The following is a 25239-nucleotide window of genomic DNA, read 5'->3' as shown; positions in this document are numbered from 1 at the left end:
ATAACACCTGATGATGGCTATATATAGCCGAAACATGTCGTAAATGTTCCACATGTAAATCGAGTACTCGATAAGGAACGTAAAATGATATTTTAATCTTTTAATTATCTTATATTGTGATTGACGGCCTATTTTAATATATTTTTAATACTATTTAAATAAATCACAATGTGACGCATCTACAATATCTTAGGAATTTCATTGTTCTTAACGTATAAGTGTTCTTCAGGATATGGTTCAGTGGAAGAATCTTGTAAAACTATCTTGTTAAAATTCACAGTACAAAGTTTTTTCGTGTTTACTTTATGTATTGTTCTCTTTTCCTGTGGTGCTCCATTTTTACTAAGTACTTGACATTTTCATGGCTTTCGGAGTGTTTACGTTTCTCAAGGAGATCTTCGTAACGTGAAACGTTCATATTTCACGCTAGGTTCTGCATGTGAAAGAAGATGAAAACGTCGATGTGACAACTGATGAAGTGAAACGATTTTATTATGGTTCACCTCGGTCACTTCTACAAATCATCTCGTGCACCATGTAGCATACTGCTTATATTGTTCGACTCCTGTGCCTCTTGCTTTGCAGATCACAAACGTAGCAGGTGGGTTCAACATCATTTATGTAGAAAATTCATGAGACTAAAGGAATGTAGTTTTATCTTTCTCCCTTTGTAGCAGTTCTGTGTGTTACAGTATCACCTTGAGAATAGTCGTAGCCACAAAATTAGTTTGTGGAAATTTATTTACAATTTGCATCTGGAGGATTTGTTTTCTGTTATGGAAGAGTTATGTATCTGTTCCACTCAATGGATTAGGCAGTTTTTCCCCTGTTGGGGGGTGGATGCTCAGAAAGGAATGAATCCTTACTGCTACGTGCATTCACAGAGAAGAACTTCATTGTACCTGACAAGCAATATGGAAAGAAACCTGTTCAGAAAATGGATGATAAATTGAATGGGCGGCACCAGAAGAAAGGCAGATCTGTGAAGAGGAAGCCTCCATACATGGGAGGTCTTGTTCTGGAGCCTCAGACAGGGTTCTATGACAAGCTCATTCTGCTTATGGATTTAAATTCGCTTTACCCCAGCATTATACAAGAATATAACATCTGTTTTACCACAGTGAACCTTTGTGTGACCCGAGCCAGTAACGAAAATGAGGTACAGTTTTAAGTGTTGATGTTTCTTTTTTTCACAATCATTCTTCACAGCATTAGGTTTAGTGAGCCTCTCGGTCATATTAACTTGAAAGTAAATATTACATCATTCAGTTGTTAATGAATATATGTATTTATGCTTCTCCGGTTTCCCCGTGGCATCCCAACAATTACTCCATTCACACACAGAAGAAGGCAATGGCAAACCACTTCTGGATCATCTGCCAAGAATGTATATGAACAGGTCCCAGTCCGAGAAAAGGATGGAAGGTTCCTGTTCATATGGACCTGTCGTCAGACAGAACACTAAATAATAATAAGATGAGGTGGTCTAGCTGATAGAACGCTGGCCTTGTAATCCTGGGGTCTCGGGTTCGAATTTATAAGTTGTGTTGGGCAAGGCCGTGGTCTAGGCAACACGGAGTTTTCCTCCGTGGCATCCCAACAATTACTCCATTCACACACAGAAGAAGGCAATGGCAAACCACTTCTGGATCATCTGCCAAGAACGTATATGAACAGGTCCCAGTCCGAGAAAAGGATGGAAGGATCCTGTTCATATGGACCTGTCGTCAGACAGAACACTAAATAAAAATAATAAATAATAAATAAGTAAAGTTGCTACCTTTTGAGCCCTTACCAGCAGTTTCTTCATCATCAGCATGATGAATATCCAGTCTCCTGACCCACAATCATTTAACTCTCTTAGTGCCAAGTCATTTTGTATAAAATTCAGACTTTTTATTTTGAAAATAACAGAGAAATCTTTCATTTTTGTAAGAATACATTTTATACACTATCTGCTAAAAGAAAGTGTAATGTTTGATATTGTTTTTGTTACGATTTTTACATTTTAAACTTTGAAATAGGGAAGAAAAGTTTTTAAGCAACACGTACTAATCCAGTAGGATTTGAGGTTTTCATGGCCGTGAGTCTGAAGATGGCTGAAACAATTTTACATCTATACAGTGCACATTATATGTATTGTGTATATTATTTATAATATAAAGTCAAATTTGAACATGAATGGACTTATATACTTATTGGATAATGTCACAGGAGCTGCCAAGTCCTGGGCCGGAAGCTGGGATCCTTCCGACAGAAATCCGTAACTTAGTTGAAAGTCGGTGTGAGGTCAAGAAGTTGATGAGGAATCCTGACCTTTCCCCAGATGTGAAAATGCAGGTGAGAATTAACAGTTACTCAGTGTTAATAATTTTACTTTTCTGTCATCATAGATGGAGCATCGGCAAAAAATTCTCTCTGTAATGTAAAACAGAAAAAAAAACCTTACTAATATGCTCGTAATACAACCAGCTTCGACATGTTCTTTGGGGCATCAAAAATAGGAATTACTTGTCAAATTTCATTTTGGTTTATTATTCCAGTATAACTTCTACTTTACTGTATAAAAACCTAACATAACATAAGGATTATTACCTGAGACAGTTGATGAAATAGTTCATATTTTGCATAGTTAATTAAAAAATAATTTATGCATCTACAGTAATATTTATGCTGGTGATGAGCTTTATCAGCGATAGAATTTATGAACATATGCAGTGCATTATTTATACTGATGATCAGATGTGTCAGTAATAATTTATCTGTAGACATTGAGATCATTTTAGTTAGAGATTGACTGTCTTCTGGGTTGTTGCGTCGTGCAGTATAGTAGAAGTTCGCTAATACTTGATAGATCCTTGCTGCCTCTGAAACGTCGGTAAACTTCTTCCAGACTACGACGACCCAGAGGACAGCCGTCTTCAGAACGAAATCTGTGAAAACCTCAAATGCTACGTCGTTTTAGCTAATTAAGTGAACTGCCTCAACAGTAGCAGTTTCCAGTTTTGCTTTTCTATGTTTACGGCAGTGTCAGACGTAGATCGATCCCGTCCTGAGCCACGCCTCGTCTCTTTAATATTGATTTTAATATTTTTCCCCCTATACCTGCCTAGTTCTCACCTATACTTGAGTTTTACAGCTAACATTTTTTATGTTTTTATTATCTTATTCTTGGCCGACACATGTCGAGACCATCTCATCCTACTTGATTTAATCAAAGAATGTTGAACACGTAAATTGTAAGGTTTAGTGAGTGCTGGGGAAGAAGCCACAGATCTTGTACTCTAGTCCTGTTTCAGTGTAACATTCGTCAGATGGCATTGAAGTTAACGGCCAGGGGTTTTCACACGCTCGGTTCTACGCTAAGCCACTTGCAGCGCTGGTCACGGGTTTGTAGAATGTTGCCTACGTGTTAGATGTAGAATATGAGAAAAGCTTTGAATGTAACTGTTCAACTTTCTGCAGTGGTGTAGTTGCTCTGTAGAGGTATTGGCAACATTTGATCTTCAGAAATATTTGTGATTGCTTAATACATTCAAATCTGCAGTCAGGTACTTCTGACCAACTCTTTGGGGTTTTTGCAACTGAAATGTTTATATTACACATATTTAAACATTTGTTCTTGTAGTCTGCGTCACGATTTGTAGATGTTTCTGAGAATATAGTATTAACAGAACCTTTTGAGGCAGAAGCAAGAGAATCTCATTGTGACGTAAATACTTGCAAATTGAATTACGAATATGTGGTTTGCAGAAACGTGCCTGTATGGAAAGATGGCTTGACTGCAGGGGATAGTTTTCTGAATTTTTAGTTGGTGTTATAGTTTTCAGACTCATTTTTTTATTTTTTTCTCCTTTTATTAGCTAAAGGCCGGGATATTTTGACGAACACCAAGGATCTTATGGAGAAAATGAACTTCCAGGTTATTTATGGAGATACAGACTCTATCATGATCAACACAGACTGTTTGGATTATGACCAGGTCGTCAGGATAGGCCACAAAGTAAGAAACAGACAAGCCAAATTAGACGTGATTCTCGTTTATAAAGGCCAGGCCTTGAACAACATTTTCATTCTTCCATCCTGATTGTTATGCTTCATCATGAGCAAAGGCCACCTTGTGGGTACATTCAGGTTGTCTGTTTTTGTATGTTTCACCTGTCAGTGGTCATATAAACTATTTGTTCTGCCTTATGAAATTTTTGTGAAATTTTGCGTACGCGTTGAGCCGTTGGAGACTTCATCAAACTTGTACATTTTAATTTCCCACAGTTGGTACTACTAACATGACAAATGCTCAAACTTGTTAGGTGGGATGACAATCCGCTGTGATGGCGTCTTTGCCAAAGGTGGGCACTGTTGCCCGGAAGGTTAAGTCTGTGTGCTGAATGGATGTAATAACATTTGGCGTAAACATGGGATTGGAGGCTACACCAAACTCATACTTTCTAACTTCCTAAGGTCATTAATGTGAGTTTGATGTTCAAATATGATGATTATCTGCATTTTTATGTATTTGTTTTGCCATGTGAGTTATGAGTTGTTTTATCCTTTTTTCACTGTTTGTTATACAGGAACTGAACAATTATTTAATCATCAATACTAAATGCTATGAGAAATTGCATGTTACGACAACTGATAGTGCACAATGTTGCACTTAGAAGGTGCACGAGTCATCAGAATTACCTGCACAATTGCCTATCCTAATTTTGAGATTTTTAAATTGGCATAAACGATGTAATGTAATGTTTATCCTCATAAGTGTGAAACGCGTTCCGTACAGCGTTATTTCCCATTTAACACGTGATGCACGATGTTTGAATATGAAGTGACTTCCAGCGGCGTGGCATTAATTTTCATGCTTTCCTTTCCATTCTTCTCGCAGATCAAGGCAGAAGTGAACGAGCTATATCGGCAAGCGGAACTTGACATTGATGGTGTCTTCAAGTATATGTTGCTGTCACAATATCTGGGCTCGCCAGTGGAGAGCTCATCACGCGGCAAGAACTGAAGGGCCTGGGTGTCGTGCGTCGAGACTGGTCACAGCTGTCTGCTGAAGCTGGCAAGTAAGTTACATCACACCATGTGTTTCTTTCATTTCATTTCATACCAAGGAGAAACTTTCAAAAATTGGTGAAAGTTTTTGATGCTCTTTTATGTATGTGTCCTGTGCCACTAAAAGTGGTTGTGCTGTTTGACATCAGATTTTGCAGGTGTTTGTCAAGGAGAGAGAGAAAGAGAATGGGAATTGAATAATGTGGTTTGCCTGATGGTCACGATAATCATGGAAAGTGAACTTAACTCTTGATTCGTACTCAGAAGGCATCTGTCCCATGCCTAAGTGTGATTAAATTTTTTTAATACTTTATACAGTGTGTTACTTTAATATTCAAACGCCTTGGTGATCCACTCGAATATGCAAAACTTCCTCTTAGAGATAAATAAATGTCCAGGTAATTACATGTTTGTAAGACTTGAGGTTCTCACAGCGGTGAGTATGAAGATATCCGTCTTCTGGGTTATTGCGCTGTGTAGTCTGGTCGATATTAACCAACGTTTCAGAGGTCATACTGCCTCCGTCATCAGAGTATGAAGATTTCTGTCTTCTGGGTTATTGCGCTGTGTAGTCTGGTCGATGTTAACCAACGTTTCAGAGGTCATACTGCCTCCATCATCAGAGTATGAAGATTTCTGTCTTCTAGGTTATTGCGCTGTGTAGTCTGGTCGATGTTAACCAACGTTTCAGAGGTCATACTGCCTCCGTCATCAGGGCGATGAGTATGAAGATTTCTGTCTTCTGCGTTATTGCGCTGTGTAGTCTGGTCGATGTTAACCAACGTTTTGGAGGTCATACTGCCTCCGTCATCAGGGCGATGAGTATGAAGATTTCTGTGTTCTGGGTTGTTGCGCTGTGTAGTCTGGTCGATGTTTACCAACGTTTCAGAGGTCATACTGCCTCCATTATCAGGGCGATGAGTATGAAGATTTCCGTCTTCTGGGTTGTTGCGCTGTGTAGTCTGGTCGATGTTTACCAACGTTTCAGAGGTCATACTGCCTCCATCATCAGGGCGATGAGTATGAAGATTTCCGTCTTCTGGGTTGTTGCGCTGTGTAGTCTGGTCGATGTTTACCAACGTTTCAGAGGTCATACTGCCTCCGTCATCAGGGCGATGAGTATGAAGATTTCTGTGTTCTGGGTTGTTGCGCTGTGTAGTCTGGTCGATGTTTACCAACGTTTCAGAGGTCATACTGCCTCCGTCATCAGGGCGATGAGTATGAAGATTTCTGTCTTCTGGGTTGTTGCGCTGTGTAGTCTGGTCGATGTTAACCAACGTTTTGGAGGTCATACTGCCTCCGTCATCAGAGTATGAAGATTTCTGTCTTCTGGGTTATTGCGCTGTGTGGTCTGGTCGATGTTAACCAACGTTTCGGAGGTCATACTGCCTCCGTCATCAGAGTATGAAGATTTCTGTCTTCTAGGTTATTGCGCTGTGTAGTCTGGTCGATGTTAACCAACGTTTCAGAGGTCATACTGCCTCCGTCATCAGGGCGATGAGTATGAAGATTTCTGTCTTCTGGGTTGTTGCGCTGTGTAGTCTGGTCGATGTTAACCAACGTTTTGGAGGTCATACTGCTTCCGTCATCAGAGTATGAAGATTTCTGTCTTCTGGGTATTGCGCTGTGTAGTCTGGTCGATGTTAACCAACGTTTCGGAGGTCATACTGCCTCCGACATCAGAGTATGAAGATTTATGTCTTCTGGGTTGTTGCGCCATGTAGTCTGGTCGATGTTAACCAACGTTTCAGAGGTCATACTGCCTCCGTCATCAGGGCGAAGATGTATATTCATCGCCCTGATGACGGAGGCAGTATCACCTCTGAAACGTTGGTAAACATCGACCAGACTACACAGCGCAATAACCCAGAAGACAGAAATCTTCAATTACATGTTTGTCAGAAAATGACTACTGTTTGTAGTGAGAAAGAACTAGTGGGAGCAATAGAACGTTTGCTGCTAATGCTAGTTCTAAATCTGCAGTGAACTCAGCGTATCATGTTTAATCGTGCTCGTTCAACTGTCAGTTTCTAATTGTCTAAATAGTTTAGTATGTGTCACTATTCATCTTCTTGTCAGGTACATTCTACAGCAGATCCTGTCAGATCAAAAAGCTGATGAGTGACTCTCACAAAAATCCATGGGCATCTGGAGAGACTGAGAATGGCCCAGTGCCTCTGACATTGCTTACAACCACAAAGCAGCTCACCAAGAATCCAGAAGATTACGCAGACAAGAACAGTTCGCCCCACGTACAGGTGGCGTTAAGACTTGATCGGCATGTTGGACGGAAATTGAAACAAGGCGACACTGTCACTTACATCATTTGTGAGGTGAGACTGAAGAGTGTTTTGTTGGTTGACATTTGAGATTCATGGTGTTGAGGTTGCTGCCTCCATTTTCATTTCTGCAGATGGAGGCAGTATATTCCTCTGAAGTGTTGGTATCTACCTAAAAGTCTGTATAGCTTCGCAATGCAGAAGGCAAAATCAGGATTGTGTTAGTTGTTTTCTTATATCAGAAATGTAAAGAAACGACCATCGTTCAGGAGGCTATATTTTGAAAACTATATTTATAAACAAAATTTATTATCTTGAGCGAATATTACTAAAGTGATTACATGTTATGATGGAAGTGAAACTGTTTTCACTGAACAGAATTGAGTAGTTTGTTTCTCCAAAGTTAAATATTTAATTTCCCAGAATATTATTGTGGTTTATGTGTTAATTTTCTGTACTGTCCTGAGATCTTACGGAATGCTTGGGAATCACGGAAAGTAACTCAGAATGACAACATTAATAATATATCATGTTTTTTTTTTATAATTTTTTAGCATTTCACTATTGGGGATTATTGTATAGTCTAAACCAGGGGTGGCCAACCCAAATGATCTTTCGGGCCACTTTGGAAATGCATCATAACTCCGCGGGCCACATATAAAATTATATATCCCCATATTAGATTTAGATACACTATAGACATTTTTTTGAGTGAAAAATTGAAACATAATGAGTTATTATTATTGTGTTTACTATTATTCTTACATGTAAACATAGATAATATAATAATAATAATGAATAAAACAGGCAATATCTGTCATATATTCGCAAGAATATTATTTTAAAATCAAAGTTAATTTTTTCTCATAATTTCGACAGATAGTTTTTGAATATATGGATGCACAAATAATGTATTTTTTTAATACATTGGTTTTCACTACTTTGGCCATTATAAAATAAATATATTTTGTAAAAGTGTGATGAATCTCGCGGGCCGGAAAAATGTTCAAGGCGGGCCGCGGGTTGGCACCCCTGGTCTAAACTATGGAGGTTTTACTGTAGTTTTTAGTATTGGCTTTATAACATCCTACTTTGTTATTTTTCTGCATTGATGATAACTGCGCTGACATTGCTTACAACCACAAAGCAGCTCACCAAGAATCCAGAAGATTACGCAGACAAGAACAGTTCGCCCCACGTACAGGTGGCGTTAAGACTTGATCGGCATGTTGGACGGAAATTGAAACAAGGCGACACTGTCACTTACATCATTTGTGAGGTGAGACTGAAGAGTGTTTTGTTGGTTGACATTTGAGATTCATGGTGTTGAGGTTGCTGCCTCCATTTTCATTTCTGCAGATGGAGGCAGTATATTCCTCTGAAGTGTTGGTATCTACCTAAAAGTCTGTATAGCTTCGCAATGCAGAAGGCAAAATCAGGATTGTGTTAGTTGTTTTCTTATATCAGAAATGTAAAGAAACGACCATCGTTCAGGAGGCTATATTTTGAAAACTATATTTATAAACAAAATTTATTATCTTGAGCGAATATTACTAAAGTGATTACATGTTATGATGGAAGTGAAACTGTTTTCACTGAACAGAATTGAGTAGTTTGTTTCTCCAAAGTTAAATATTTAATTTCCCAGAATATTATTGTGGTTTATGTGTTAATTTTCTGTACTGTCCTGAGATCTTACGGAATGCTTGGGAATCACGGAAAGTAACTCAGAATGACAACATTAATAATATATCATGTTTTTTTTTTATAATTTTTTAGCATTTCACTATTGGGGATTATTGTATAGTCTAAACCAGGGGTGGCCAACCCAAATGATCTTTCGGGCCACTTTGGAAATGCATCATAACTCCGCGGGCCACATATAAAATTATATATCCCCATATTAGATTTAGATACACTATAGACATTTTTTTGAGTGAAAAATTGAAACATAATGAGTTATTATTATTGTGTTTACTATTATTCTTACATGTAAACATAGATAATATAATAATAATAATGAATAAAACAGGCAATATCTGTCATATATTCGCAAGAATATTATTTTAAAATCAAAGTTAATTTTTTCTCATAATTTCGACAGATAGTTTTTGAATATATGGATGCACAAATAATGTATTTTTTTAATACATTGGTTTTCACTACTTTGGCCATTATAAAATAAATATATTTTGTAAAAGTGTGATGAATCTCGCGGGCCGGAAAAATGTTCAAGGCGGGCCGCGGGTTGGCACCCCTGGTCTAAACTATGGAGGTTTTACTGTAGTTTTTAGTATTGGCTTTATAACATCCTACTTTGTTATTTTTCTGCATTGATGATAACTGCGCTGACATTGCTTACAACCACAAAGCAGCTCACCAAGAATCCAGAAGATTACGCAGACAAGAACAGTTCGCCCCACGTACAGGTGGCGTTAAGACTTGATCGGCATGTTGGACGGAAATTGAAACAAGGCGACACTGTCACTTACATCATTTGTGAGGTGAGACTGAAGAGTGTTTTGTTGGTTGACATTTGAGATTCATGGTGTTGAGGTTGCTGCCTCCATTTTCATTTCTGCAGATGGAGGCAGTATATTCCTCTGAAGTGTTGGTATCTACCTAAAAGTCTGTATAGCTTCGCAATGCAGAAGGCAAAATCAGGATTGTGTTAGTTGTTTTCTTATATCAGAAATGTAAAGAAACGACCATCGTTCAGGAGGCTATATTTTGAAAACTATATTTATAAACAAAATTTATTATCTTGAGCGAATATTACTAAAGTGATTACATGTTATGATGGAAGTGAAACTGTTTTCACTGAACAGAATTGAGTAGTTTGTTTCTCCAAAGTTAAATATTTAATTTCCCAGAATATTATTGTGGTTTATGTGTTAATTTTCTGTACTGTCCTGAGATCTTACGGAATGCTTGGGAATCACGGAAAGTAACTCAGAATGACAACATTAATAATATATCATGTTTTTTTTTTATAATTTTTTAGCATTTCACTATTGGGGATTATTGTATAGTCTAAACCAGGGGTGGCCAACCCAAATGATCTTTCGGGCCACTTTGGAAATGCATCATAACTCCGCGGGCCACATATAAAATTATATATCCCCATATTAGATTTAGATACACTATAGACATTTTTTTGAGTGAAAAATTGAAACATAATGAGTTATTATTATTGTGTTTACTATTATTCTTACATGTAAACATAGATAATATAATAATAATAATGAATAAAACAGGCAATATCTGTCATATATTCGCAAGAATATTATTTTAAAATCAAAGTTAATTTTTTCTCATAATTTCGACAGATAGTTTTTGAATATATGGATGCACAAATAATGTATTTTTTTAATACATTGGTTTTCACTACTTTGGCCATTATAAAATAAATATATTTTGTAAAAGTGTGATGAATCTCGCGGGCCGGAAAAATGTTCAAGGCGGGCCGCGGGTTGGCACCCCTGGTCTAAACTATGGAGGTTTTACTGTAGTTTTTAGTATTGGCTTTATAACATCCTACTTTGTTATTTTTCTGCATTGATGATAACTGCGCTGACATTGCTTACAACCACAAAGCAGCTCACCAAGAATCCAGAAGATTACGCAGACAAGAACAGTTCGCCCCACGTACAGGTGGCGTTAAGACTTGATCGGCATGTTGGACGGAAATTGAAACAAGGCGACACTGTCACTTACATCATTTGTGAGGTGAGACTGAAGAGTGTTTTGTTGGTTGACATTTGAGATTCATGGTGTTGAGGTTGCTGCCTCCATTTTCATTTCTGCAGATGGAGGCAGTATATTCCTCTGAAGTGTTGGTATCTACCTAAAAGTCTGTATAGCTTCGCAATGCAGAAGGCAAAATCAGGATTGTGTTAGTTGTTTTCTTATATCAGAAATGTAAAGAAACGACCATCGTTCAGGAGGCTATATTTTGAAAACTATATTTATAAACAAAATTTATTATCTTGAGCGAATATTACTAAAGTGATTACATGTTATGATGGAAGTGAAACTGTTTTCACTGAACAGAATTGAGTAGTTTGTTTCTCCAAAGTTAAATATTTAATTTCCCAGAATATTATTGTGGTTTATGTGTTAATTTTCTGTACTGTCCTGAGATCTTACGGAATGCTTGGGAATCACGGAAAGTAACTCAGAATGACAACATTAATAATATATCATGTTTTTTTTTATAATTTTTTAGCATTTCACTATTGGGGATTATTGTATAGTCTAAACCAGGGGTGGCCAACCCAAATGATCTTTCGGGCCACTTTGGAAATGCATCATAACTCCGCGGGCCACATATAAAATTATATATCCCCATATTAGATTTAGATACACTATAGACATTTTTTTGAGTGAAAAATTGAAACATAATGAGTTATTATTATTGTGTTTACTATTATTCTTACATGTAAACATAGATAATATAATAATAATAATGAATAAAACAGGCAATATCTGTCATATATTCGCAAGAATATTATTTTAAAATCAAAGTTAATTTTTTCTCATAATTTCGACAGATAGTTTTTGAATATATGGATGCACAAATAATGTATTTTTTTAATACATTGGTTTTCACTACTTTGGCCATTATAAAATAAATATATTTTGTAAAAGTGTGATGAATCTCGCGGGCCGGAAAAATGTTCAAGGCGGGCCGCGGGTTGGCACCCCTGGTCTAAACTATGGAGGTTTTACTGTAGTTTTTAGTATTGGCTTTATAACATCCTACTTTGTTATTTTTCTGCATTGATGATAACTGCGCTTAGGAATATTGGACAAAGATTTCATCATTATGTCGAACTGTACCTTTTATAGGATGGAAGTAACCTTGGACACACACAGAGGGCTCCTCTCCTCCTAACTTCCTCGTGAGGAAGTTAGGAGGAGACTAAAATCCGGAAATGCTTGCTACTTCTCGGTTCAAAATATTTTGCCTTCCCGTCTGATTTCTAATGCTACGTTTACACGGCGAGAGTTGAGACCGGCAGTTGGTCTTCAGTCATGTATATGGAGAGAGGTATCGGAGGGTGTTCGGACGTTGAGAGAATGTTGCTACTGTCAGCCTAAGAGATTCTCTGAATTGAGCGAAATATATCTCTAAATGTCGAGCTTCTCTCATGGCTATTTACACGGCGAGGCACTGAGAGTGGCTATAATGAGACTTAACGGAACTCTACATGGAGTTGACAAAGAACTGGAGCCGCCATAGGTCAGTGTGTTTGGAATGGCAGACGAACAGCAACGTGTTGCGGCAGCTGCGGTAAATTTAATTCTCTTGAAGAGGAGGAGACGGAGAACAGTTTGGGTGAAGCCCTGGATTTCACGGCGTAGTAGTCATGGGGCATATTCGCGCCTTGTCAGGGAGTTGTGGGTGGAAGATCTCATCCAGTTACAGAGTTTACTAAGAATGTCGTCAACAGGTATAGAAGAAATAGTGACATACTTCTCTCGAGAAACTTCATATTTTCGATGTACGGCCATTGCGATCTGAATGTGTCTGTTGCGCCGTGACCCTACTTTTAGGTCTGTACTCTCTGCAACTCCTCGGTATACTGACACCTATAGCAACGCGTGCAAACTCCGTGATTACATTACACATTCCATTATTACATTAATAAAAATGAGAGTACACTTACCGGTGGGTTATGCAGTTTCCTTTGCGCTTCGTTTACTGTCGTTTGAAACCTGGGTGTCATCCCTGATACACTCTAGATTCTTGTCTCTGTATGATTTTTTCAAAAATATTCCACGGGCATGTTGTCGATTTGTCACCAATCAAACGTTTCGTTCTCCTCGCCTCCTCCAGTTCTTAACAGTTACCACTAAGGGTCGTAATGCGATATTTAAGCGTCATGTTGAGGTACTATTTTAACAACAGAATAAATGTGCGTCCAAGTACACACATACATAGCAATGATATATGATTACTGCTCAAGATAAATGTAAGATGACTCAGAATTTATTTTAATTTTTTATAATGTTTTAATGTAGAGAATATGAAACACGCAACATTGACTATTCAGTTAATGCGCCGAAATAATGTAAAATTATAATTTGTGTAAAAAGTCAAGGGGCCGGATGATGAACTAAAACATGCTGCCAAAAAATTGTAAAATAAAACAAAGTTTGTACAACTTTTTGAGTGGACAGAGATAGTACGCTATTGTCATTGTTACAATCAGAACTTTACTGTCCATTCACATTTTTTCAGATTCTGTCTGTTTAAAAATTTGTGTGAACATGGAGTGTTTATGTGAGAACATTTAGAATTAATGATTTTGGTTTAGTTTGAACAGTGAGAAAGTAATTGGGTTAATTGTTAATGTCTAGAGTATGTTGTGTCATAACAGAATGTACCTGAAAAGCAGAACCACAGTTTGAGAAATATAAAAACTGTATTAAACTTCATAAAAGTATATTGATAACAGTTGTAAAATTCAAACAGTATCAGTATTTCAAATATTTTTCATATTGATACTTTCTGTAAATGCACAAGTTTCAAATTCTCTAGATGCCATTATCTATTTTCTCTTAGATTGCTAAAATCTTTTTTTTGTCTACAATTTTTCTTTATTCACAAATATAAGAACCCCCCCCCACACACACACACACACACACACTAAAAATAGAATCAAAAATGTTTTATGGTTGGGATACAGAGGGTGAGAGCACCAAAATTACCATTTGAAAGAAGCCTTTTTGTTCCATTGGCAGATATTATACACAAAGCCATCGATCATATTAATTTTACTATTTCAGATGAATTCACTGAAGTATTAAAAATATATTAAAATTGGCCGTCAATCACAATATAAGATACTTAAAAGATTAAAATATCATTTTTCGTTCCTTATCGAGTACTCGATTTACATGTGGAACTTACACGACATGTTTCGGCTATATATAGCCGTCATCAGGTGTTATGTTATAAACTTTTTAACTGAATTACTGATTTCTACTAATTTTAATGAAAAGAATGAAAACTAAAAATCATTAAAATTAGTAAAAATCAGTAATTCAGTTAAAAAGTTTATAACATAACACCTGATGACGGCTATATATAGCCGAAACATGTCGTAAATGTTCCACATGTAAATCGAGTACTCGATAAGGAACGTAAAATGATATTTTAATCTTTTAATTATCTTATATTGTGATTGACGTCCTATTTTAATATAATTTTAATACTATGCACTATACTTGTTCCAGAAGAGACATTCCAAAGTTGCTTGATCATTATTATTGCAGAATAAGAGAAACGTGTGTCCGGCGAAAGGCGTCTGGAGGCCGTCGGCATTTTTAAGGAGTAATGCGTCGACTTGTTGGATTGTCCTGAACTTAAATAGATTTACAGAAGATCGTGAACTGAGGTGAGTGAATGCTGTAACAAAAAAAATTGTGCATTATTATATAATTTTCAGCTTGAAGAAAATGCTAAGAGCCTCTTATAAATAGGAAGAATTGTTTTCGGCTCAGTACACTTTCACGTTTAGGCCATAGGCAGTCGGGATTTTTGATCATGGACTGTTCAATTTATGCACCCAAGTCTTTGATCACAAAATTGTGGGAGAAGTTGTGTGAAGAATTCAATTAAGTATGGTATAACCTTGTCACCCTTGGTGCTCACCGCTGACACAAGGTTCGCGGGTTCAAACGTGACCGAGAATGATGGATTTTTTAAGGTTGATAAAAATCCATAGGACAGCTTCCTTCAGAGGGGGAAATGAAGCCGGCGAGATGTTTCGTAAGCAAAAATTCAGTTGCCATTTCTCACCCAAGTCTCCTGATTCTCTACTAGATGGCTGTGGCTGTCAAAATCAGGATTGAGTAGAAATTGTGCAGAGTCAGTGGGCTGGTCACTCACTACTCAAAGATGCACACATTTTTTTTTTTATTTATTTAGTGTTCTGTCTGACGACAGGTCCATACGAACATGATCCTTCCATCCTTTTCTCGGACTGGGACCTGTTCATATACGTTCTTGGCAGATGATCCAGAAGTGGTTTGCCATTGCCTTCTTCTGTGTGTGAATGGAGTAATTGTTGGGATGCCACGGAGGAAAACTCCGTGTTGCCTAGACCACGGCCTTGCCCAACACAAGTTACAAATTCGGGCACCGCCGGGAATCGAACCCGAGACCCCCCCAGGATTACGAGGCCAGCGTTCTAACCGCTAGACCACCTCATCTTATTATTATTTAGTCTTCTGTCTGACGACAGGTCCATATGAACAGGATCCTTCCATCCTTTTCTCGGACTGGGACCTGTTCATATACGTTCTTGGCAGATGATCCAGAAGTGGTTTGCCATTGCCTTCTTCTGTGTGTGAATGGCATGCCACGGAGAAACCGGGGAAGCCCCCGGAGGAAAACTCCGTGTTGCCTAGACCACGGCCTTGCCCAACACAAGTTATAAATTCGGGCACCGCCTGGAATCGAACCCGAGACCCCCAGGATTACAAGACCAGCGTTCTAACCGCTAGACCACCTCATCTTATTATTATTTAGTGTTCTAGGCCCTAGACCACGGCCTTGCCCAACACAAGTTATAAATTCGAACCCAAGAGCCCAGGATTACAAGGTCAGCGTTCTAACCGCTAGACCACCGTGGCTATCGATGCACACATATCAAAAAACAAAGGCCTATGCTCTATTTGGTCATCTCACGTTCCTTCTTCCTGATGGTTCATAGAGCAGTAGTCTGTGTGGAGGCATTCTGGTCACGTGTTCATACCAATCTTTCCTATATGTGCTGATAATACTGGTGATATATATATAAAATATTTTGTGGCCCTGAATGAGCTCTTATGAAGAGATGGAAGGGGGAGGGTCATGCTTATTTTTTTGTTAAAAATGTTCACTGTACTTAAAATAAGAAGCTGTTCGTTTATTAGATTTCGTTTTAAAACATTTCTTTATATATACGGTAAATTTAAGCGAAAGGCCATGACATACTGTGCATTTTTAATCACACCATTAAATGCTGAAACGAGACGTACGCCTATAGGACATGAATAATTCAACCTAACCTTCCCTGCGTCACTTTTCTTAAAACAGCTGCGTGCCGACTTCCGATAACACTGCCCACTGTCAAACGACATGGAGCGAAGCTCTCTTGAGGGGCTGATAGTCGATCGGTTTATTCGAAATGTAACATCCTTTAATGGAAAAACAACGATATTATTGCTCTTTTTTAAAGTAACTCGCCACCCCAAAATAACCTGAGAACAATGCTTCTATAAAGTTCGTTTTAATATTATATTTTTCCTTCCACACCAACGTCTTTCGAGTGTTTTGTTCCCTCAAGGTAATCATTTCTCATCTTTCCTACGCGTGCTATATGACCCGCCCAGCTAATTATCCTTATTTTATAATGCAATTAAAATTTGTTATATTTCAATCGGCACTACGCACACGAGGTCATATGTTCCGTTCCTTGCTGTAATGCACCTACTTTGTTCCACAACACGACAGATTCAGGTGGAGCTGGTAGGATAATATTAAAGTGGGTCTTAAGGAAATTCTTTGTGTGCGGGGGACAGGTCAAATTGTGGTTTTGTGAAGACAGTGACAATCCTTCACTTCCCATAAAAGTGAACATTTTCTGGCTGGCTGAGCGACTATCAGCTTACAACGAAGACTGTACTACATGGAGTTACTTAATAACAAATAATGTATGAAAACGCGAAGTAAAAATTAAGTTTAAGAGGTTAACAATTTTAATGCGCACAAATCCACCATCATATTTGACTGCCAATATAGTTGCGTAACTTGTAGGGGTATCAATGCAAGTTGAAACCGTAGCAAAGTACGAACTTCGGCAGTCCGGAAGACTAAGGCATAGCAGAACAAGCTATGTTTCGGAAAACTATAACCGGGTTCAAGAGGAGTCCGAGCTGACGGTTCAAAATGCTTCTTTCTCTCCGTTGAGAGAGTCTAAAAGTGAATGCAGGAACATCAAGCTATATGACGTACTACGTACGTCAATGCACGCTTGTGCAGTAACATCAGAATCCAATACAACTCGCAAACAGCGAACAGGCACCGAGGAAATTGGATTACAGCTGACGCCCGGACTGCCTCTAGCGTCACATTTTAAAACTTCTTTTGTGAGAAACGCGTACATCATTTCGCAGATCTTGTCGCTGATGGAAATACCGTATAAAGAATGGAATGGATTCAAGTGGCTCGCAATTTGTTCGAGAAAATGGAAATAAATCGATATAAATAATATAATATAAAGTGGTTTTCATATGTTATCTCTGGAGAGATTCACAGTCGAGCTAAGTCTTGACAATCAGAAACTCGGGTTAAAGCCACTGTGTACCAATGACTGCTGTCAAATTAAATAAATGGCACCAAGTTTATAAGAAAATAAACAGAACACGAATGTTCATCACCGCTAACATCAAAGCTCGTCTTTAAATACGATACCAAGCCGGTCTTATCCAATCCCCACCTTCTCATAATTTTTCCCTGCGATCCGACTTCATTGTATCGTCGGATCTGCTATTTTTAAGACGTTTTTCCGACTAAATGATTTATTTGTGTTCCCCACCCATCGAACTTACATCACCGTCCAAAGGTAACCTCCAAGATTTTGGCTCGTGTTCAAGACGAACTTCGTAGCTTACAAAAACTTAGATTAGCCAGTCACTGCAGATCCGTCTTACCGAAGCAATTCCTGAGAATTCCGTGTTCGTTTCTGTTGTTATACTCAGTAAGAACACGTATTTAAAACCTATACAAAACAACTGACAAAATTTATTTTAAACATCTTGATCTACAGGGTGTTTAAAACCGGATGGGAAATCAATTATTTCCAAAATGTCTTCCTCTCACACATTTACCATGAATCCTATTTGTCAGCAGTGTTCACAGATACTTAAAATGTAATACATGTTCGTATTATACTTTAATTAAACTGTGACTTCGTATTTTCCGTGAGTTTAATCTATTAATTTGATCTACATTCACGTCTAATATTTATTTTATTTATTGACATAAAAGATAATTTGGTACTTACACCCACAACGATAATAAATTAACTTCAGCTGCACAAACAATTAATTAGCTGCATGATTTAAGCAGGTCAACTCAGCTTACGCTCCTAAAATTCCGTTCTGTCATATTCTAGATCAAAATTAAAATGTAAGGATAAAGTATTTTCATGTTTTCGCCCCGCGTGACCTGCAAACGCATTAGATAAAACCAGTAACACGAGTCGGATTTCCACATATAACAATAATATGGATGTCAGCGTCACGTTTGTACAGCGCTACCAAGAAGTCACGCAACCCAGAACTGACACTAGTCATATTTAGTGCTGGAAATGTCCACCTCTTCCACGTATTTGATGCAATACGGTGAAGAGTTTCTTCAGTCACGGAAATGGTTCACCAGACCAGACACTGTTCATTTGTTTCGTAAAGGACAATCGATAAAAACATCCCTAAACTCGTTCTGACAATTAAGATCGAGATGCCAGATAGCGTTCGATAATGAACACTCTTTACACTCGTAAAAAAGACGCCCTTCGAACTTCGATTGTTTGAAGACAACTGACGAACTAGTGCGAGCAGGTTACAACATGACGCGACCTGCGTTGGCTTTTGTTTCACTCACAGCGATATTTTCTGTTTACTAATCGAATGGAATCGAAATTCAGGCAACTCTCTCCGTCTACGAACTTTCGATTTACGAACGTCACAATTAAGGCTTTGACCGGGATGTTCTTTTGTTAAATCTCATGTGGTACCGCCTGATTCGACTTCTAATGGTTAAGTGAAGTGTTTTCTTCGCGGTACGGTCTGGATTCGTAAATATTATGAAGACGAGCTTCGGCTTCAAAGGGTTAACCAGCTGATTTTCGTAATGGTGAGGTGTAGTGTTTTCTTCGCGGTACGGACTGAATTCATAAATAATATTCAGACGATCTTCGGCTCTGCGTAAGACTTATGGTTAATTAAAAGTTTATTTGTATTTCTATAATATTCAGAATTGTTGATTTCGGAAAGAAAACATTGCCTCTATATTCACCAGAACCTTCAAAGGTCAAAATTATTTCTAATTTTTGTACAGTAACTGCGTTATAGCCTAACATTAGTTTCAATTTGATTTTAATTAATGAGATATTTTCCAGATGATTTGTTGTCTAATGTATTTTACAGTATACTGTGTAAACTATCCTAATATCGATGTAGCTTTGTTAAGTGACTTAGGAGACGTCTCTAGCTGTTGCTGTGAGGGCTACAGAGAGCCACAGCGCGGCTGATCCAGTTCTACTGACCCCCAGCGTTTATACAGATCACCTGTTGCTTGGCTACGGGCTCAATGCCGTCTTCTCCTTTCAAATTTTTCCTACTTCACCATCGGACTTAATTTATTCACGCTATCTTTCTTTGTAAACGAGAACATATGTGATATATTCAATTTTTAGTGTTTAGACTGAAAATTATTTCTACTCTGATTTGCAGATGAAGTAACGTTTTCGTAGAATATGTAAACATAACCTAAATTTATTTACAGTTAGTTACGCTTTTGTGTGGGTGTGAAACTTGGTCTCTTGACTGACAGAAGGACCGATATCATAATTAGGAGCTGCGTAATTTATTTTCGTCAAATATTATTAAGCTGATCATCAAGTCGGATAAAATGAACGTAGCGCATATGCGGAGATAAACAACATTTACGAAATATGAGTTGAGAACGTGCTAGTGACAGGAGCACAGCCTCCCCCCTTCCATGACCCCCTGTTCCCTGAATAACACTGAACTCAGGCACATTAAACAGTCGAAGGAAAATGATAATAATCTTGAAGAACACAAATATGAAGTGAAAATGTCAGAATGCTGTTAGCGAATGAATCCTTGAATGATATTTAAGGATCCAGTCCTTACCGCGAAGAAAACACAACTCTTCACCATTACAGAGATCAACTGGTTGACGCTGTTTAAGAAATTGACCGCTGATTACGATGAGAACCACACAAAACCCATAAAGACAAATTTGACTGATTGTTGGGGCAGGTGGTACGTATACTTACCATTCCAATTAAAGGGTATAAAAGTAAAGTTCGATGGCCATACTGCCTCCATCTTCAGGGCGATATTTGAAGTTTTCTCAGCGCTGAGTATGAAGATTACTGTCTTCTGGGATGTAGCGCTGTGTAGTCTGGTAGATGTTTAAAAACGTTTCGGAGGTCAAACTGCCTCCATCTTCAGGGAGATATTTGAAGTTTTCTCAGCGCTCAGTATGAAGATTTCTGTCTTCTTGGATGTAGCGCTCTGTAGTCTGGTAGTTGTTTAAAAACGTTTCGGGGGTCATACTGCCTCCATCTTCAGGGCGATATTTGAAGTTTTCTCAGCGCTGAGTATGAAGATTACTGTCTTCTGGGATGTAGCGCTGTGTAGTCTGGTCGATGTTTAACAACGTTTCGGAGGTCACACTGCCTCCATCTTCAGGGCGATATTTGAAGTTTTCTCAGCGCTGAGTATGAAGATTTCTGTCTTCTGGGATGTAGCGCTGTGTAGTCTGGTCGATGTTTAACAACGTTTCGGAGGTCACACTGCCTCCATCTTCAGGGAGATATTTGAAGTTTTCTCAGCGCTGAGTATGAACATTTCTGTCTTCTGGGATGTAGCGCTGTGTAGTCTGGTAGATGTTTAACAACGTTTCGGAGGTCACACTGCCTCCATCTTCAGGGAGATATTTGAAGTTTTCTCAGCGCTGAGTATGAAGATTACTGTCTTCTGGGATGTAGCGCTGTGTAGTCTGGTCGATGTTTAACAACGTTTCGGAGGTCACACTGCCTCCATCTTCAGGGCGATATTTGAAGTTTTCTCAGCGCTGAGTATGAAGATTTCTGTCTTCTGGGATGTAGCGCTGTGTAGTCTGGTAGATGTTTAACAACGTTTCGGAGGTCACACTGCCTCCATCTTCAGGGAGATATTTGAAGTTTTCTCAGCGCTGAGTATGAACATTTCTGTCTTCTGGGATGTAGCGCTGTGTAGTCCGGTAATTGTTTAACAACGTTTCGGAGGTCAAACTGCCTCCATCTTCAGGGCGATATTTGAAGTTTTCTCAGCGGTGAGTACGAAGATTTATCTCTTCTGGGTTGTTGCGCTGTGTAGTCTGGTAGATGTTTACTAACGTTTCGGAGGTCATACTGCCTCCATCTTCAGGGAGATATTTGAAGTTTTCTCAGCGCTGAGTATGAACATTTCTGTCTTCTGGGATGTAGCGCTGTGTAGTCCGGTAATTGTTTAACAACGTTTCGGAGGTCACACTGCCTCCATCTTCAGGGCGATATTTGAAGTTTTCTCAGCGCTGAGTATGAAGATTTCTGTCTTCTGGTTTGTTGCGCCGTGTAGTCTGGTCGATGTTTAACAACGTTTCGGAGGTCACACTGCCTCCATCTTCAGGGCGATATTTGAAGTTTTCTCAGCGCTGAGTATGAAGATTTCTGTCTTTTGGTTTGTTGCGCCGTGTAGACTGGTAGATGTTTACTAACGTTTCGGAGGTCATCCTGCCTCCATCTTCAGGACGATATTTGAAGTTTTCTCAGCGATGAGTATGAAGATTCCAGTCTTCTGATATGATGCGCTATGTAGTCTGGTAGATGTTTACTAACGTTTCGGAGGTCATACTGCCTCCATCTTCAGGGCGATATTTGAAGTTTTCTCAGCGGTGAGTATGAGGATTTCTGTCTTCTGGGTTGTTGCGCTGTGTAGTCTGGTAGATGTTAACCAACGTTTCGGAGGTCATACTGCCTCCATCTTCAGGGCGATATTTGAAGTTTTCACAGCGTAGAGTATGAAGATTTCTGTCTTCTGGAATGTAGCGCTGTGTAGTCTGGTAGATGTTAACCAACGTTTCAGAGGTCATACTGCCTCCATCGTCAGGGCGATATTTGAAGTTTTCACAGCCGTGAGTATGAAGATTTTTGTCTTCTAGGATGTTGCGCTGTGTAGTCTGGTAGATGTCAACCAACGTTTTGGGGGTTATACTACCTCCATCTTCAGGGCGATTTTGAAGTTTTCACAGCGGTGAGTATAAAGATTTCTGTCTTCTGGGATGTTGAGCTGTGTAATCTGGTAGATCTTTACTAACGTTTCTTAGGTCATACTGCCTCTATCTGCAGGGCGATATTTGAAGTTTTCTCAGCGGTGAGTATGAAGATTCCTGTCTTCTGGGTTTTTGCGCTGTGAAGTCTGGTCGATGTTAACATCGACCAGTCTACTTTAACTTTAAAATTAACAAATAGTTTTCATTTCTGAAATTATTAGTACATGGTAGTTAGATTTTTACAAAATAATGTACATTTTTAAGCATATCTAATTAAAGCTTCTTGAATGCGGCCTTATTTGATTACAGTCAAATTAATGAGGCCTTCCAACATGGAAAGGATCCCCACCCCTGCTGTAAACGATCGTATAAAATTCTACAGGTGAAAAACGCGGAAGCATATAGTGAGAGAGAGAGAAAAAGAAAGAAAGAGGTAAGTAATAAAACCGCTGATTTTCAAATAAAAACAAGGCGATAACGATGAAGGAGTCTTTCACCATTATTCAAATAGTGACGCAACTCGCAGGAATTTTAATAATCCGTTCCCTTATAATGGGACACACTTAGATAGAAGCATACCCACCCCGTCCCGAATAAATCTGGAAAGGAACTTCTAGATCTACCAAGTAGCCGTTTTCTAAGAAACTTCCCCAAAATACCTCCGTATTTTCATCCTATCTGCATGCTCAGCTCATCCTATTCGTGTTCGCTGTGTTACGACAGACGCTAGCGCACCGTGTCCTCCATTTCCGACGTTTCAACTGTCACTGCCTTTGAACAAAACATTGCAAGGGAACACTCCACTGGAGTACACTTATGTTCCAGTGAGCTCACTGACATTTACCGCAGTTCGTAGAAACCATTCTTAGCAAAGCAAATCAAAATGCGGGTTTTTACGAAAAATATATCTTCAGGGCTGCCCTGAAGATGGAAGCCTCTTGCTCTAGAGGATTTTATTGATATTAATCGGGAAAGTTTCGAAGTAAAGTATTATTTTGCGCTGCATGTTTTAGGGTTCGCTGCGGGCCAAGACAAGAAATTTATAATAAAAGATGTAGATAACACCTAAGGCGACATTTCATCTTATCTATGCACACTTTTTACAAGAGACATCTGTGAGAAGATTATAGAAGTTTCATGTCAAGAATTCGTTTGGCCGATATTAACAAATAAAATTCTGGGCAAGACAAGCGGAAACTGAGACAGAGCCCAAAACCGCTTTATCGTCCGTCCCAGACAGTGTGCGAGCCTGGAATTTCGAAAAGTTGCAAACAGCTCTTTCCAAAACTGGACACAGATTCACAGACCCCTGTCAGCTCGCCTGGAGCACAGCCCTTCTTCAGAGGCGGAGCTAGCCAAAACATTTTTCCCGCGTTTTTACAAGAACCAAAAGTTCAATGCCATGTTCTCTAGAACCCGCCAGAGGAATCCAATCTACGATCTCATATCAGATTTTGCTCTATATTTCCTTCAGTCTTCACGATCTACATATCTCGCCCATATAATTCCCGTAGCAATATTTGTTGAAGACTAACATTCCTTTTCTCTCTCTTTCTTTCTGGTTGCTTACGCTGGTCCAAGTTCCAAGTCCTAGTCGTAACATATTTCCTACAGGTGTTCCGGCCGAACCACGAAGCTCGGGAGGGGACCACCTCTTTTCATATGGCAACGTCTGTTTATTCAACGCACTCCCACGTACACTTCACATTCTTCCACATCTCCACACTCACCCTTTGAATCCGAAGCTCGTCTAAATAATATATAAGAGTTCAGTCCGTACCGCGAAGAAAACACAACGCTTCACCATTGCAAAGATCAACTGGTTAACGCTGTTTAAGGAAACAGTCGCTGTTTACATTGAGAATCGTACGAAACACTGGAGTTACTGACTGTTAAAGCACGTGGTATACAAACAAATATTTGTTCTCCCGGGAACAGATCCCCGCTCGTCAAGTGTAAATTGCAATAGGCACCAAGATCATCTAGCGGTCTTGCCAAACGCCACTCGACGTAACTTATTCACGTACGTCCGTTTTATTAGCAGTAATGAATATTCGAGTAGGCTAGCACAGCGGGTATTGTTTAATTTATAAACATGCCTGTCTTTTGCTTTACGATTCGTGTATCGTAACGAAACAAAACAGAACGGCGAAAGATAAACAAAAATACGTTTCCCAGCTTCGTCCTTCGGCGTCCTCTACGTCTCATTTGTTATTGTTATTAACAAACCTCGATAAAAATGTATTGACTGAAAGATAAAATCGCATTCGGCCCACTACATAACTGCGCAGGCGCGTAAACTGACGAACGTTTTCACGAAAAACGTCACGCGATTGAAATGACGTAACAAAGTGACAAGCTTAATGTTTGCTGACGCCTTCGTGTCAGGATCAAATTAAACGGAAGGACAGAAATTAAATTCCCCCAACACAGTTCATTACAAACCAACCGTAGCAAATTTCGTCGAAATCGACCGAACAGTCACATTGGCGAAACATGCGGACACACGACATGGAAAAAAAGCATTCTACCGGTATTATAAATGGTGAACGGTCAGATTGAAGCTCCGGCTGTTTTAACACCGTGGAGTATAATATTAATGGTTGTAAATGGTAGCTCAGTATCTGTCTCTTCTGAAGATGGCAATAGACCTTCGGTTTCCTTAGAAGGCAGAGAATTTCTTGGCCAGCTGATCGACCATCAGCTTTTGGCCGATTCCGCTCCGCCCCCTGAAAACGCCCGTGTTCCTGAGACCTACATAATGCGATCATACAGACGAAGCAGTGGATGCATTCTTAACCTCTG

At 38.9% G+C, this 25239-nt stretch overlaps 1 protein-coding gene and 1 pseudogene across 6 annotated transcripts in view; one reads left to right on the top strand and one right to left on the bottom strand.

Moving 5' to 3' along the window:
* LOC147871758 (uncharacterized) overlaps positions 1-25239 on the bottom strand; it is a 213571-nt gene that overhangs the window by 140133 nt on the left and 48199 nt on the right. For 2 of the 5 annotated variants that reach the window (XR_015538353.1, XR_015538354.1), the window contains one exon: positions 8-2418. The exons of 2 other annotated variants lie outside the window; for them this stretch is intronic. The gene's annotated coding sequence lies outside the window, so the exon portion shown is untranslated. Of the gene's footprint in view, positions 1-7; positions 2419-14637; positions 14752-25239 lie in introns of those variants that run through there. One more of the 5 variants, XR_015538355.1, reaches the window with a different exon arrangement.
* Positions 3315-25239, top strand: part of LOC147871757 (uncharacterized) — a 92938-nt pseudogene continuing 71013 nt past the window's right edge. Inside the window, exons 1-9 of the transcript XR_015538316.1 lie at positions 3315-3389; positions 3824-4003; positions 4886-5066; positions 7135-7388; positions 8482-8613; positions 9707-9838; positions 10932-11063; positions 14619-14740; positions 22744-22867. The product of XR_015538316.1 is annotated as an uncharacterized LOC147871757 (transcript). The remainder of the gene's footprint in view (positions 3390-3823; positions 4004-4885; positions 5067-7134; positions 7389-8481; positions 8614-9706; positions 9839-10931; positions 11064-14618; positions 14741-22743; positions 22868-25239) is intronic.

This window comes from Zootermopsis nevadensis, unplaced genomic scaffold, assembly GCF_977971745.1.
Source record: "Zootermopsis nevadensis isolate Lab colony 2312 unplaced genomic scaffold, Znev_1.0 Znev_ptg000040l, whole genome shotgun sequence".
In the NCBI taxonomy this organism is placed as follows: domain Eukaryota; kingdom Metazoa; phylum Arthropoda; class Insecta; order Blattodea; family Termopsidae; genus Zootermopsis; species Zootermopsis nevadensis.
This window is presented reverse-complemented; position numbering and strand designations above follow the sequence as displayed.